Source organism: Anastrepha obliqua, unplaced genomic scaffold (genome assembly GCF_027943255.1).
Source record: "Anastrepha obliqua isolate idAnaObli1 unplaced genomic scaffold, idAnaObli1_1.0 ptg000207l, whole genome shotgun sequence".
NCBI classification, from domain to species: Eukaryota; Metazoa; Arthropoda; class Insecta; order Diptera; family Tephritidae; genus Anastrepha; species Anastrepha obliqua.
Genome location: NW_026562273.1, coordinates 42501 through 50000, shown reverse-complemented (window position 1 = coordinate 50000; position 7500 = coordinate 42501). Strand labels below are relative to the sequence as shown.

At 41.1% G+C, this 7500-nt stretch overlaps 1 non-coding gene and 2 pseudogenes across 1 annotated transcript in view; all 3 read right to left on the bottom strand.

Annotated features, from left to right (window-relative positions):
- LOC129252441 (large subunit ribosomal RNA) overlaps nt 1-6065 on the bottom strand; it is a 9730-nt pseudogene extending 3665 nt beyond the window's left edge.
- Nucleotides 6066-6507: 442 nt separating this feature from the next.
- Nucleotides 6508-6688, bottom strand: LOC129252444 (5.8S ribosomal RNA; annotated as a pseudogene).
- A 591-nt stretch (nt 6689-7279) lies between these two features.
- The window catches only part of LOC129252425 (small subunit ribosomal RNA), a 1991-nt gene continuing 1770 nt past the window's right edge, over nt 7280-7500 (bottom strand). The window contains exon 1 of the ribosomal RNA XR_008583435.1: nt 7280-7500. This exon is cut by the window's right edge and continues 1770 nt beyond it. This is a non-coding gene — a ribosomal RNA (small subunit ribosomal RNA).

Below are 7500 nucleotides of genomic sequence, written 5' to 3'. Positions count from 1 at the left end.
TCACCCACGCGAAGAGAGCTAGCCATCTCGTTCCGACGACCCCGACAGATCCTATAGACCTGTCCCCAAGGGTCGTCCCTATTTTCCCCGACAAACCTTCTCCACTCTTCCTCTTTGACTTCTACCAACATTCTCTTATATTCCTTCATTCCTACTCTGAATTGAGCCTTGAGCTGTGGCAAATTCTCCGAATTGGTCCGCCTGCCACGTTGAAACAACCGCCTCAAGCGCCGGACAGACCTCCTCTTTGAATTCAACTCGCTAGTCCACCACTTAACACCTTTAAGTCTGGCAACCCTAGCTTTTTTGAACATCGTGTCATTAACCCCCCAGACACATTCTGATAAACGAGCAATTTGCTCGTCGACCCCGAAATTTTCAAACACGTTAAGCGGTATACCCAATACCGCTTCTCTAACGGTCTGACCGTATCTATTCCAGTCGGCGCATGTGGTACGCCATCGTCTCAATGGACTCACACTTTCCGACTGTGGGGTACGAGGAGTAACCATGATTTGAATTAAATTATGGTCACTAATTCCCCAACCACCCTTGACACTCCAACTACATTCAAACTTGCTCGCGGCTGCTTCATTCATGAGCGTCACGTCAATGTCGCTCACTCCTCTAGGCCCATCAAACGTATACCATTCACTCGGTTCGTTTGCAATGAGGAGGCTATTTGCCACCACCCAATCGCTCATGGCCTCACCACGACTGTGGCTCCGATATCCAGCAGTGTGCCTGGATGTTTTGCTGAACCACATCGGGGAGGTGGCATTGGCATCGAGACACATGATGACAGGGTTGCTACTTTCACGTAGTAGCACCGCCTCTATGTATCTCAAGTATGGTTCTAGAGGTTCATTGAACTTGCAGTATAGGCTGGCGACATATACTTTGCCGAAATCGCCCTCAACACACACACATACTCCCCACTGTGATGAGTCAACCACTACGCAAGAGTAGCTTGGCTCACACACAGCTACTGCGGCATTGACTCCAAGGTCCGTAAAGACCCTGAAGCCACCAGGAAGACCTCTCACCACCCCATTGGTGGAGTATGGTTCCTGGAGCAAAGCAATGCCGCAGCCCCCCTCCGACATACACGCCCCCAATTCACACATCACGGCATAAGACCCCTGACAGTTCAGTTGATATAGCTCAACCATCAATGTCTAGCATTCGCACGGGCAACAATGGCACAGTACACCGGGCAGACAGTGGACATCATCAGATGTCCGGCTGGCTTGCCCTTAAATGCACAGTTGCGACAATGCGGGGCATTGCCACAACCTGCACTCCTGTGTCCTTCCTGCCCGCACCTACGGCAGACATCCTTCTTGGCTCTGCATTCTGCCACCCTGTGATCAAATCCCATGCATCGGAAGCAGCCGGGCGTCAGTTGGTCCGGCCGTACCCGGAAGGAAAACCACTTTACGTAGCAGCGACCTGCTTCCAGGAGGGCGGACATTAGCATGTCCGTGCCCTCAAGGACCACATTCGTCACTCCATCAGGGCTGACCTTCCAAGGACGGCTGATCATCCTCACGTCCTTCTCAAGACACCCAGGGCTGAACTCCCTGAGGTTCAAACGGAACAACTCTCCCATGAACTCGTCAGGGGAGATCTCCGTGTGGACCCCCTGGACCACAACCCTAGGCCCCAGCTTCCGACGTATGCTCACATCGAGCCCCACCTCGGAAAACTTGGCATTTTTTACCAAGTTATCCCTCTCAGCAACTGATGGGGTGCGAATAATCGCACCTCCATCCTTCAACGGGCGCACCTCGTGCACCCTTACCCCCATAGAAGGCCCTACCTCTTTTACTACTTTTTTGATCACCTCTTTGGACGTAGTGGGGGTCTTACCCCTTACTACGACCGACCAGGTCTCAACTGGCTTGGGCACCGGCAACGCAGGCAACACAGGCGCAGGCGCCTGAGGTGCCGGCATCAGCGCTGCACCAGCCAGCGAAGCTCCAGCCGTCCTCCGAGGTGCTTCCTCTCTACTTGTTTTTGTGGCTTCCAACCGCCCACGAAGATGGGCGATCTCCGCCACCATCTCCACAAAAAGCGCCTCGAACTCCAAGGAGTATCCCAGGAGGTCCTTCGCTGCGTTCTTTGGGACGCCGTCCATGTCTATGACGGCTCCACTAAAGGCCGTCACAATGGACTTGAAACGCCCCATAAATTGCCCCCCAACTTTTTCACCGAACGCTCCCGAATTCTCCAGGGAAGCACCCGAAATTCTGCGGATTTTCTCCATCCGCTGCCCGGCTGGACCCAATTTGGCCCCTGCCTTCCGCACCTTTTTCTCCCCCTTTTTTTCCCCCTCGGAAACGCCCTCGCTTCCGCTTACCCCCAACTTACCCATTACGGGTGCTTTCGCCGTCACCTTTTCTGTTGTGACCGCTGCTCCTCCAGCGGTTTTCTTCTTCATGCGGGGGGGTGATCTCAGGAGGACCTCTTCCTCCCCCGACGTTGACTCATCCATCGCTGATGACGCCAATCTCGAACTGCCCTGGAGAGGGGTGCTCGCCCTCTTCATTCCTACGCCTAATTTGGGCATAGCCCTCTGCCACCACTGTAAATCGCGTCACGCAATTAAAACGCACAACAATTATAGTGGCACCCGCACGCAATTATAGTGGCACCCACTAACGGGAGAGTCCACCGACAATTCCACACACAGTTTATCACACACTTATACAGTTACGCCGTATATAGTGTTTCTCGCTACCCGCACAACGATTTTAGTTTTCCCACAGGTGCGCGCAATTATAGCGTCTCTCACTAAAATTCCGGGAAAACACAGCGGTATTTTCCCGTACTCACACAACGGCACTCACTAAGCACAATGCACAGTTCATGCACTGCTTCACCGCAGCGTTACTCAATTAGCGCTAATCACTCGCGGATATAGCACAAAAGAGAATTCGCAAAAATTTATAGCGTTCCTCGCTACCCGCACAACAATAAAAGTTTTCCAGCACGTGTTACACCGACACAGGTGCGCGCAATTATAGCGGCGCCCACTTGACGGGACAATTACACGCACAATAGTTTTTCGCTTAATAGCTACCAGTCAGGTACGCGCAATTTAAGTGTCTCTCAGTAACGGCGAAAAACCCACCGACGGTCGCACTACAGCCGAGCAGTTTCCTGCACACACACACGCGCCGATTTGGTACGTACAATGTACGTCACTTGCCGACGGTAAAATGTAGTATTTTCTAGAGAAAAACAACGCTCAAGAATATTTTTATAATTCGCAAAGTAAAAACATCCGCTCACGCGTCCGCTCGCTTCAACGTTCACAATTAGAATGAGTAGTAGATAGGGACAGTAGGAATCTCGTTAATCCATTCATGCGCGTCACTAATTAGATGACGAGGCATTTGGCTACCTTAAGAGAGTCATAGTTACTCCCGCCGTTTACCCGCGCTTACTTGAATTTCTTCACTTTGACATTCAGAGCACTGGGCAGAAATCACATTGTGTCAACACCCGTTAGGGCCATCACAATGCTTTGTTTTAATTAGACAGTCGGATTCCCCAAGTCCGTGCCAGTTCTGAATTGATTGTTAATTGATAATCGTTATAATTTAAAAGGAATATATATCGAATGATATAATTCCTTAAAAATTTTAGCAAGAAAGTTCCACAATTGGCTACGTAACTACTATCCGGGGAACAAGAATCGTAATTCTCTATTTACCCAGAACGAGTACATAAACCATGGTATTGCTTCCCAATCAAGCCCGACTATCTCAATCTTCAGAGCCAATCCTTATCCCGAAGTTACGGATCTAATTTGCCGACTTCCCTTACCTACATTATTCTATCGACTAGAGACTCTTCACCTTGGAGACCAGCTGCGGATATTGGTACGGCCTGTTGAGAAGTTTGCGTGACCCCACCATAAATTTTCAAGGTCCGAGGAGAAAATATCGACACAACAGTAAATGTCATGCTCTTCTAGTCCATCTACCATATCTCTCTTCGAAAGACTTCCATGGTAGTACGACTATAAAACAGAAAAGAAAACTCTTCCGATATCTCTCGACGGCTTCTTTATGGTCGTTCCTGTTGCCAGGATGAGCACAAGGCCCATTTTTAATAACAAACGGATACTCAACAGGTTACGGAATTGGAACCGTATTCCCTTTCGTTCAAAATAATTCAAGTATTTTAATTATTTTTAAATATATTTTTATTAATATTTTTTTTTATTAAAAACTTGAAAATTTTCGGCTTTCGCCTTGAACTTAGGACCGACTAACTCGTGATCAACCACTGTTCACACGAAACCCTTCTCCACTTCAGTCCTCCAAGGTCTCATTCGATTATTTGCTACTACCACCAAGATCTGTACCAATAGCGGCTCCATGCAGGCTTACGCCAAACACTTCTAAGCACACTATTGTACCCTCCTACTCACTAAAGTTTCAAAATTTATAAATCAATCGAAATTGTTTTATAAATCATCTACTTTAGCGGTAATGTATAGGTATACAACTTAAGCGCCATCCATTTTAAGGGCTAGTTGCTTCGGCAGGTGAGTTGTTACACACTCCTTAGCGGATTACGACTTCCATGTCCACCGTCCTGCTGTTTTAAGCAACCAACGCCTTTCATGGTATCTGCATGAGTTGTTAATTTAGGCACCGTAACATTACGTTTGGTTCATCCCACAGCGCCAGTTCTGCTTACCAAAAGTGGCCCACTGGGCACATTATATCATAACCTCAACCTTCATATCAAGAAAGGTGAGGTTCTTACCCATTTAAAGTTTGAGAATAGGTTAAAATCGTTTCGACCCTAAGGCCTCTAATCATTCGCTTTACCAGATAAGATTATTTTATATAATTTTTAAATGCACCAGCTATCCTGAGGGAAACTTCGGAGGGAACCAGCTACTAGATGGTTCGATTGGTCTTTCGCCCCTATACTCAATTCTGACAATCGATTTGCACGTCAGAACTGTTTCGGTCTTCCATCAGGGTTTCCCCTGACTTCAACCTGATCAAGTATAGTTCACCATCTTTCGGGTCACAGCATATATGCTCAAGGTACGCTCCAGTTAGAGGTATAAATAATAATAAATTATCATTATACATAACTATATGGAACGCCCCGGGATTGAATTAATTGACTATTTATTAAAAAATAGACTAAAAATTAATCCCATTATATTTAAGTTAAGTTAATTATGCCATTAAGTTTAATATAACTCAATGACTTGCACATATGTTAGACTCCTTGGTCCGTGTTTCAAGACGGGTCCCGAAGGTATCCTGAATCTTTCGCATTGTTAATCATATAAATGCATACAAATAAATATTAATATCATAGATATTAAATTTTTTGTAAAATTCAAAAAATGAATTTTAGCATTATATATAATAAAATCTATCAACACTTTATCAAATCATTAGTATTTATTTTATGTTAATATGCTTAAAAAGCAAATTAATTTAAATAAACTTAATATCACCAATGATCTTTTGATAAATACTTTATTATGTTAATAGATTACAATGTCCTTATATGAAAAAAATGCACATTATTTTTTTAATTATTTAATGATGAATTTTTCATAATGGATATTCAGGTTCATCGGGCTTAACCTCTAAGCAGTTTCACGTACTATTTAACTCTCTATTCAGAGTTCTTTTCAACTTTCCCTCACGGTACTTGTTTACTATCGGTCTCATGGTTATATTTAGTTTTAGATGGAGTTTACCACCCACTTAGTGCTGCACTATCAAGCAACACGACTCTTTGGAAATATCTTTCTAGTAATCATTAACGTTATACGGGCCTGGCACCCTCTATGGGTAAATGGCCTCATTTAAGAAGGACTTAAATCGTTAATTTCTCATACTAGATATTAAGATATTCCATACACTGCATCTCACATTTGACATATAGACAAAGTGACTTAGTGCTGAACTATTTTCTTTTCGCTCGCCGCTACTAAGAAAATCCTTGTTAGTTTCTTTTCCTCCCCTCATTAATATGCTTAAATTCAGGGGGTAATCCCATATGAGTTGAGGTTGTTTTAATATTCTTTTTTTATCTTCTCACAATTTAATAAAAAAATTATATCATCTTTTCATCTCTATTTTTCTTTTCTCCTTTTATATATTGTAAATATATAAAAATAATAATAATGTAAAATGAGGCAATCCTAGAATAAAAAATTTAATTTTTATGCTAGACATTCCTCCTTTTAATTACATATATAAATTATTATTTTATATATATATATAAATAATATGAAAATTTTTTGTAAAGAATACTTAGATTCAATATTTTCATCATTTCATTTTATTTGAGAGGATTTTTTTTTTAAAGAATATATAATAAATAAAATTCATTATATATCTTTATTTTTTTTGCTATTAATATTATGAATTATTTAAAATCCAATAATATACACATTTGCTTAAATTCAATTATTTTTATAAAAGAATAAGCAACTTATTTAGCATAGTCTTACAACCCTCAACCATATGTAGTCCAAGCAGTACTTTAAAATTGAATTTAATGTACATAACAGCATGGACTGCGATATGCGTTCAAAATGTCGATGTTCATGTGTCCTGCAGTTCACACGATGACGCACAGTTTGCTGCGTTCTTCATCGACCCATGAGCCAAGTGATCCACCGCTTAGAGTATTTTTTTTATTTATTTTTATTTATAACAAATGTCAATTTTTTTTTGCATATATTAATTGAAAGAGTAAAATTAAATAATATTAATAATATATAAATTGATTTTCTTTCAATAATATATATCAAATATATTTAACTCTAAACATTTTTATTAAGTTGCGAATGTCTTAGTTCAACAATAATACAGTGGTGGTATTTATTATGATTCAATTATTTTGTATTTTTTTAATCATTTTATGTATATATAATAATATAATAAATATATACCACTTTTGTTATTGTGAACAAATTAACTTATCATTCAATCAAATGAATAATAAGTACAACTTTTTATTTTCATGTTTAAAGGTTTTTAAAAGAAAAAAATAAGAAAAAACATTACAAAATGTACCATCATATATTATATTTAATATGATATAATTGATGGATCACAAATTGAATGAAAAAGAATAAAAAGAATTATGGATTCAAAATAATTATATAAATTTTTTTTTTTTTCTTTTTTTTTTTTTTTTTTTTTTTCTTTTTGTTCGTTTGTTTGCTTGTCTGTTTGTTTGTTTGTTTGTTTGTTTTTCTTACGGATATGGAACACAATAATGATCCTTCCGCAGGTTCACCTACGGAAACCTTGTTACGACTTTTACTTCCTCTAAATAATCAAGTTCGGTCAACTTTTGCGAAACAACCGTGACACACGAGGCGTCACAGTGATCACGTCCGGAGACCTCACTAAATAATTCAATCGGTAGTAGCGACGGGCGGTATGTACAAAGGGCAGGGACTTAATCAATGCGAGTTAATAACTCGCACTTACT